Here is a 7953-nt window from a genome sequence, read left to right on the forward strand (position 1 = left end):
GCGAAGAACACGGCAGCACAGTCAGTGCTACAGAGCCAGACTTTAAAATAACAGTGCACGGGCCAGCCCGGGGCCGAGTGGTTGAGTTCACTCGCTCTGCTTTGGTGGCCCAGGGTTTCACCGATTCAGATCCTGGGCGTAGACACGGCACCACTCATCAGGCCACGCTGAGGCGGCGTCCCACAAGCCACAACCAGAGGCATCTACAGCTAGAATATACCAATATGTGCTGGGGGACTTTGGGGAGAAGATTAAAAAAAAAAAGATTGGCAACAGTTGTTAGCTCAGGTGCCAATCTTTATTAAAAAAAAAAAAAAAGGTTCTCTGTATCTCCACTTCTTGAATAGAAGCAAATATTGTTCATGGAAGAATACGTGTCTTAATGAGCCAGGTGTTCTTGGAAAGAAGGGAGAGGACAAACTACATCCCTTTTTAAAAAAAATTTACCATCTGAGCCATTTTTAAGTGTACGGCTCAGTAGTGTTAAGTATATTCACATTGCCGTGAAACAGATCTCCAGAACTTTCTTGTCTTGCAGAAGTGAAATCCTATCCCCTTTACACAACAACTCCTCTTCCCGCTACCCCTCCAGCCCCTGGTAATCACCATTCTGCTTTCTGTTCCTAGGAATTTGACTACTTTAGACACCTTATAAGTGGAGTCGTATAGTATTTGTCTTTTTGTGACTGGTTTATTTTACTTAGCAGAATGTCCTCAAACTTCATCCATGTTATAGCATGTGACAGGCTTTCCTTCCTTTTTAAGGCTGAATAGTATTCCACTGTATGCATATACTACATTTTCTTTATCCATTCATCCATCAGTGGGCACTTGAGTTGCTTCCCCCCTTGGCTATTGTGAATAGTGCTGATGTGAAATGAGTGTGGAAACACCTCTGCGAGGCCCTGCTTCCACTTCTTCTGGCATACACCCAGAAGTGGGATTGCTGGATCATATGGTAGTTTTCTTTGTAATTTCTCGAGGAACCGTCATACTGTTTTCATAGTGGTTACACCAGTTTGCAATCTTACCAATACTGCACGGGGATCCAACTTCTCTACATCCTCCCCAAGGCTTATAATTTTATGATCTTTTTTCGGAGGAAGATTAGTCCTGAGCTGACGTTCGCTGCCAATCCTCCTCTTTTTGCTGAGGAAAATTGGCCCTGACCTAACATCTGTGCCAATCCTCCTCTATTTTATATGTGGCAGGCTTGCCACAGTGTGGCTTGATAAGTAGTGTGCTAGGTCTGCACCCCTAGACTGAACTGGCAAACACCGAGCCGCCAAAGCAGAGTGCGTGAACTTAACCACTGCACTATCAGGCCATGCCCAATTTTCTGATTTTTTTTTATAGTAGCCATGGTAGTGGGTATAGATGGTATCTCATTGTGGTTTTGATATGCATTTCTCTGATCATTAATGATGTTGAGCATCTTATTATGTGCTTGTTGGTCACTTGTATATCATCTTTGGAGAAATGTCTGTTCAAGCCCTTTGCCCGTTTTTAAATTGATTTTTGTTCTTCAGTTGTAAGAGTTCTTTATGTAGTCTGAATATTAACCCCTTATCTGATCATGATTTGCAAGTATCTTCTCCTGTTCCATAGGGTGCCTTTCCACTCTGTTGAGTGTGTCCTTTGATGTGCAAGTTTTTAAGTTCGATGTAGTCCAATTGCTTATTTGTGCTTTTGTTGCCTGTGCTTTGATCATATCCAAGAAATCATTGCGAAATTCAATGTCCTGAAGTTTTCCCCTATGTTTTCTTAGAGGAGTTTAGTTTTTGGTCTTTAATTCATTTTTATTTAATTTTTGTATATGATATAAGATAAGGTTCCAAGTTCATTCTTTTGCCGATGGATATGCAGTTTTCTTAACATCATTTGTTAAAGAGACTATCCTTTCGCCATCAAGCAGTCTTGGCCCCCTTGTTGAAGATCATCTGACAATATATGTGAGCATTTATTCCTGGGCTCTCTATTCTATTACATTGGTCTATATGTTTGTCTTTATGCCAGTATCACACTGTTTTGATTTGTAATGTGTAGCTTTGTAATATGTTTTGAAATCAGGAAGTGTGAGTCCTCAAATTTTGTTCTTCTTCTTTTTCTTTTTTTTTTGGGGGGGGGGGTGAGTAAGATTGGCCCTGAGCTAACACTGTGCCGCCAATCTTCCTCTACTTTGCATGTGGGATGCTGCCACAGCATGGCTTGATGAGCAGTATGCAGGTCCATGCCCAGGATCCAAACCCATGAACCCCGGGCTGCTGAAGCAGAACGTGCAAACTTCTCCACTACACTGGGCCAGCCTCTTGTTTTTCTTTTTCAAAATTGTTTTGGGTCCCTTGAGATTCCATATGAATTTTAGAATGTTTGTTCTATCTCTGGAAATCATGCCATTGGGTTTTTGATAGGGACTGCATTGAATCTGTAGATTGCTTTGGGTAGTATTGACATCTTAACAATACTAAGTCTTCCAATCCATGAACACGGGATGTCTTTCCATTTATTTGTGTCTTATTTAATGTCTTTCAGCAATGTTACATAGTTTTCAGGGTATAAGTCTTTCACCTCCTTGGTGAGGTTTATTCCTAAGTATTTTTATCTTCTTGATGCCACTGTAAATAGAATTGTTTCCTTAATTTCCTTTTTTGATTGTTCATTGTTAGTGTATAGAAACATCCCATTTGAGAAGAACAGTAATATACCCTTTCCGTTTAGGAATTTTCAGTAAAGATTTTGTTCTTTACTGGTACTTTGGAGAAATTGCTTTATGGGCTTGACATGCATTTGGAATGAGTGAAGAATGCTGTGGAAATCAGAATGTTTGTAAGATACACATTTGCCTAAAAGGCTGAACAAACTTGTGAGTACCTGTTTACCTACAATTAGAGAATTCGACGGGAGAATTGACAATTAGAAAGTAACTTGTTTGCATAGCAGCAAGAGCAGAGGTGTTTTGATGGGGTCTTTTGTGATTGTCCAGCCCCAGATCCTTGAAACGAAATATTAGGCCCTTATATCAGTTAGGACTTTTTTAGTTGTGCTTGACAGAAAACCATTCATAAACTACCTCAAGTAGAAAAGAGCATACACACAACTGAAATGTCCAGAGGTAGAAGTGGATTTGGGCTTTGCTTGATCCAGGAGTCACCAACCTGCAACAGGAGTCTCAGACCAGCGCAGGAGGCCCGCCCTCAGCCCTGTGCTGAAGAGCCTGGGAATGACAAACCTGGAAACACAAAAACGTTTTCCCCATTCAGTTTTTTAAGAAAGTTTCCAGAATTGGATAAATATTGAGTGGAGAGGAATTACAGGAGGGGCACGCCGTGCCATCCCCAGAACAGAAGCTGGGGGGCTTTGAAGTCCCCCTGAGCAGAGTGAAGCATGGGGAAGAGAAAGCTCCAGCCTCTGCCCTGGGAAAGCGGAGACAAAGCTTCGGGGGGTTTCCTTTGGCTGCCCCAAGTGGGACATCTAGGCCTGTGCATGTCCACAAGTGGCGATCAAATGTTTCAAATGTACTATTCCAAACTGAGATGTCAGTGTAAAATACATGCTGGAATTTGAAGACTAGTATAAAAGAACTAAGTGAAATACCTTGTTAATAAAATTTTTTATTGGTTACATGTTGAAATGATAATATTTTCACCTGTTTCTTTTAATTTTTATAACATGGCTGCTAAATTTTGTTTAATGACATGTGTGGTTTGCATCATATTTCTATCAGACAGACAGCTCTGGTCTAGGCAGACCGAACCCCCAGAAAACACCACACCCTCCCTCCACTTTGCTCTGGTAGCTTCGGGAACCTCTTGGAGCCCCTTGAAAAAATGAGATGTGGGGGGAGGGGACCTGCCTGCCCCAGCTCCTTCCTGGGAGCCTGACCTGTGCTCCCCGGAGTCCCAGTCCTGCCCAGCTCCTGCTCTGCCGGACTGGAGCCCCTCCCCTGGCGGTTCACGGCACATCGCTGATGGGGCAGCCCGGGAGCCTCCATTAGGATCGTGGGGCAATCCCAGTGCGTGAACTCCTTCAGAGTGACACCCTCTCACTGCCCCGTGGGGTCAGATGGTGGAGGAAGGGCTCTCTAGTTGTAATCAGGGAACAGCCATGGCTCCTGGAGTGATGCAACAGAATTTGATGAATAGAATCAGGGCTATAAATATACACTCCCAAATTCAGAGCTTCTTGGTGAGATTGTCTCTTGGCCGCCGAGATTTTGGAGTATGAGGATTGAACCAGACCTTGAGGTAGCTGTCGGGAATCTGCTCATCCCGGATCCACTCCTGCAGCAAGCTCTCCAGGAAATCAGTGCTCCCACTAGGGCCACCCAGCCTCTATGCAGCTTAAGCCAAGCAGAGTGCGCACTGTGGCCACACGTGGCAGGTACTGCTGCTTTCCCACACTCAGCTTGCACTGCATTGTGCACTTTTTCATTTGATTGTTTGATATGCTATTCAGAGTACTTTTCCAAGTGTCCCCTTCCTGACCCCCCAGCTGACCAAGGAGCTTGCTTTCTCCTTAGTTCTCTAGTCTCTTTACTAGTCTTTTGGGCACAGCAGACACTCAATTACTATTGGCTATCAGTGGAATCTCTTCTTACCAGATTCCTGTGGAAATTGAGGTCTTTGCCGCCAACCTAGACCACTCCACTCCATAACTTCCAGGTCATCTAACAGCCACAAGATCACCAAGACCACTCCAGCTGGCTCATGAAGGACATAAGATGACAGATGGTCGTGATTAAAGCATTGCTCTGCAAATCAGATTAAGAACCAAACCAAACCAAACCTAACCAAACCAAAAAAGAGTCATTATGGGTGCACAAGTAGGGTTTCCCTGGCAGTACTTGGACAGCGAACCCCGGCCCTGTGTTCCTGTGCTGGCTGGTTGGCCTGCCCTCTGATGGTGTGCACCCAGCCCACCAAAGAGCTAGGACGAGTACACCTGTCTTTATCTGAGATGGCTTAGATCTCCATCTACAATGGCTCTCAGTCTGACCCCTACTCTTCATCCCCATGACTCAGCCCAAGTTCAGGCCTCTCTTGTCTGGCCTGACTAGAGAGTCAGCTTCCTAAGTGATCCTCCTGCCTTTAGTCCTGCTGCACCTGAATCCCTCTTCCCCGCTGCTGCCCATCATCTTTCTAAATCACAGATATGACTGAGTCACTCCCCAGCTCAAAATTATTTAACAGTTGTCTATAGCCTATAGATAAAGTCCAAAAGCCAAAATGCTCTGTCACGCACTTTATAATCCGCCATCGATATAACTTTCTAGCTTCCTGCCTAGTGATACTCCAGCCCCCATCCTGCCCTGCCTCAACCCTTCCTCCCTCTAAAATCTCTAGCCAAAAGGAATTGCTGAATGCTTTAAAATACTATAGCTTCTGCTCATACTGCCCCTTTAACCTGAAAAGCCCTCTTCCTTGCATTAAATAACAATTAACATCTGTGCAACACATCACAGTTCACAGAGAGAGGCCTTCTGATGAACACTCACGCGAGAGCTTCCTGTCAGTGATGGAGAGCTGTAGCCAGGCTCCCAGGCTTGAATTCACACTTGTTTACTGTGTAGTCGTGGACAATTTATTTAACCTCTACAGGGTTCTCATCTTTAAAAGAGGGCTAATAGGGGCTGCCCTGTGGCCGAGTGGTTAAGTTAGCACACTCCGCATCAGTGGCCCAGGGTTTCGCCGGTTGGGATCCTGGGCGCGGACATGGCACTGCTCATCAGGCCATGCTGAGGCGGTGTCCCCATAGCAGAGCCAGAAGGACCTACAATTAGAATATACAGCTATGTACTGGGGGCACTTTGGAGGGAAGAAGTAAAGAAAGAAAAAAGAGTGGCAATAAATGTTAGCGCAGGGCCAATCTTAGAAAGAAAACTAAATAAATGAAAAGGGGCTAATAATAGTACCTTATCTCCCAGTCTTGTTTCGAGGACTAAATTAGTTAATACATTTAAAACCTTAGGACATTGCCAGGCACACAGCACACACTGCACTCCTCACAACACTCCTACCGTTAAGCAACAAACAGCCTAAAGTCTCTGAAGTTAGCACTGAGGTCTTCTGACTCTAACGCATGTAATCAGTGGATTTTGCCATAGCGCGTTGCTTTCCACCCAACAAAATCCTACTCGTTCTTCAGGGACCCAGCTCAAGAATCTCTTTCTCTCATCTCTGGGTGACCCTAAGACACAACCAATGTATTTCATTGAAGATGCCACTGATGATAAGATGCACACCTGTTTTGTGTGTCATTAAAGGGAAAAAGTCTACCAGTAATAACTGGGAGACACCATCAATTGTAAGATGCATCTCGATTTCAGAATGTTCACGTGTACCTTAGAATCAGTGAAGTAAGGTAAACTTCCCCTTAACCTGGTTTAGGGGGCAGGCTGTGTGTGGTGCGTTATAGGTGCTTGTTAACAGGGCTGCCTTCTCTACTCCGTGTGCGCCACTTCAAGGCAGGAAATAGAGAGTACTTGCTTTGCATCCCAGAACCTAACACTGTGCGTGGCACAAGATAAATGCTCAACACCCATTTGCGTGATATAAATTGAAATCCTCATACAAGATCATATAAGACACTGTGAGGGGGACTCTGAGAATGAAAACTATGTGACAGACTTTGTGCAATAATAAAACTTCATTGGCCCAACAAATCAACCAGATATACCTTGGTGAATTAAGACTCCTTCTTTGAGACATAGAAAAGTGAAGGACATCGTAGGTTGCCTTCCATATTGCCACTACCTTCCACAGGAAATAGGAACCTTACCCTGCTTGGAAGTATTGTAACTATATAGAGGTAATACGATAATATAATATACCTATAGGTAAATACTTTTATAGGTTTTCAAAGACAGATGACCCTTTCGCCAGCAAGAAAAGACTAACATTATTCCTATCAGCCTGAAGATGTCTACTTTCAAATTAAATGTGATGAAGGGAGTGTTCGTCCCTACAGCCTTGGGGACATGCCTATTCTGCTTTCTTTCTCTTATTCTGGAGGGTTTAAATGACTTGCCTTTTAAAGTTTAAAAATGAGTACCCAGACAAGGCTTTTAATTATATCAAGAAAACAAAATTACAGGAATCTCAGATTCTATAAAAGTTTTTGCCACATTTTCATCCCTATACCCACTGAGATTTTGACTTTTCTCATGCCTTCAAAAGCAAGAGCACTGATTTTTTTTTTTTTTTTTTTGCTTAACTTTCATCAATCAGTTAATCTTTGAACGAAAATAAAACTTTAAGTAGTGCAAAAAGGTTGATTCTGGAATCTACTCTGCTGAGCTTAAGCATGCACAGTGCAACCTGGAGGTCTAGGGAACACAAACGCACCCACCTGGAAAACACGATGAAGACAAACCTCCTGTCCACTGCCAAGCACATCTTCAGAAGGGGTTCTTGGCTGGCTTCCTTAATGACATAGCAACAACAGTTAGATGACTTGATTCTCATCAAACTTTCTCTCTTTATAGCATAAAACCTAAGACAAAGCATAATGGATGGTCCGTATAATGCTGCGTGCATGTCTTGCCCATATTCTTCTTCTAAGATGGGGGTGTTCTTGGTGCATGTCACCTTGTCTTTTGTCCTATAACCCTGTAAACTTGGCCACAGCTGAATACACTGTGAAACAGCTCTAGCCAAAGCCAGTGAGCTATAAAGGGAGCATTAAGTGGCCTGATATAAGAACTCTACCCAATAGGAGCAATCCAGGTTGAATAGTGATTAGCCAACCTCATCAGATCCTTTATCTTGAGGAATTTTGAACATGAACCAGAGAGAAGGCATTAGAAACTGAATCTGAGAAAATGAGCTAGTTGTATGGACGGTCACTAAAGCAGTATACAAAAGGCTTGTACTTCAGAGGCAAGAATAAGATGACCAGGGTGTTAGAGTTGCCTTTGCTCCCTACAAGGCATTGCTTGAAATTACTGTTTTCTAT

General features: G+C 43.4%; 1 long non-coding RNA gene across 1 annotated transcript; it reads right to left on the reverse strand.

Moving 5' to 3' along the window:
• Positions 1–3593: 3593 nt before the first annotated feature.
• Positions 3594–7643, reverse strand: LOC139080621 (uncharacterized). Its single transcript, XR_011535254.1, has 3 exons — positions 7348–7643; positions 5495–5769; positions 3594–4699 (listed from the first exon to the last, which is right to left on the reverse strand). It is a non-coding gene; the product is annotated as an uncharacterized lncRNA (long non-coding RNA).
• Between the last annotated feature and the right edge of the window lie 310 nt (positions 7644–7953).

Source organism: Equus przewalskii, chromosome 31 (genome assembly GCF_037783145.1).
Source record: "Equus przewalskii isolate Varuska chromosome 31, EquPr2, whole genome shotgun sequence".
Classification (NCBI taxonomy): domain Eukaryota; kingdom Metazoa; phylum Chordata; class Mammalia; order Perissodactyla; family Equidae; genus Equus; species Equus przewalskii.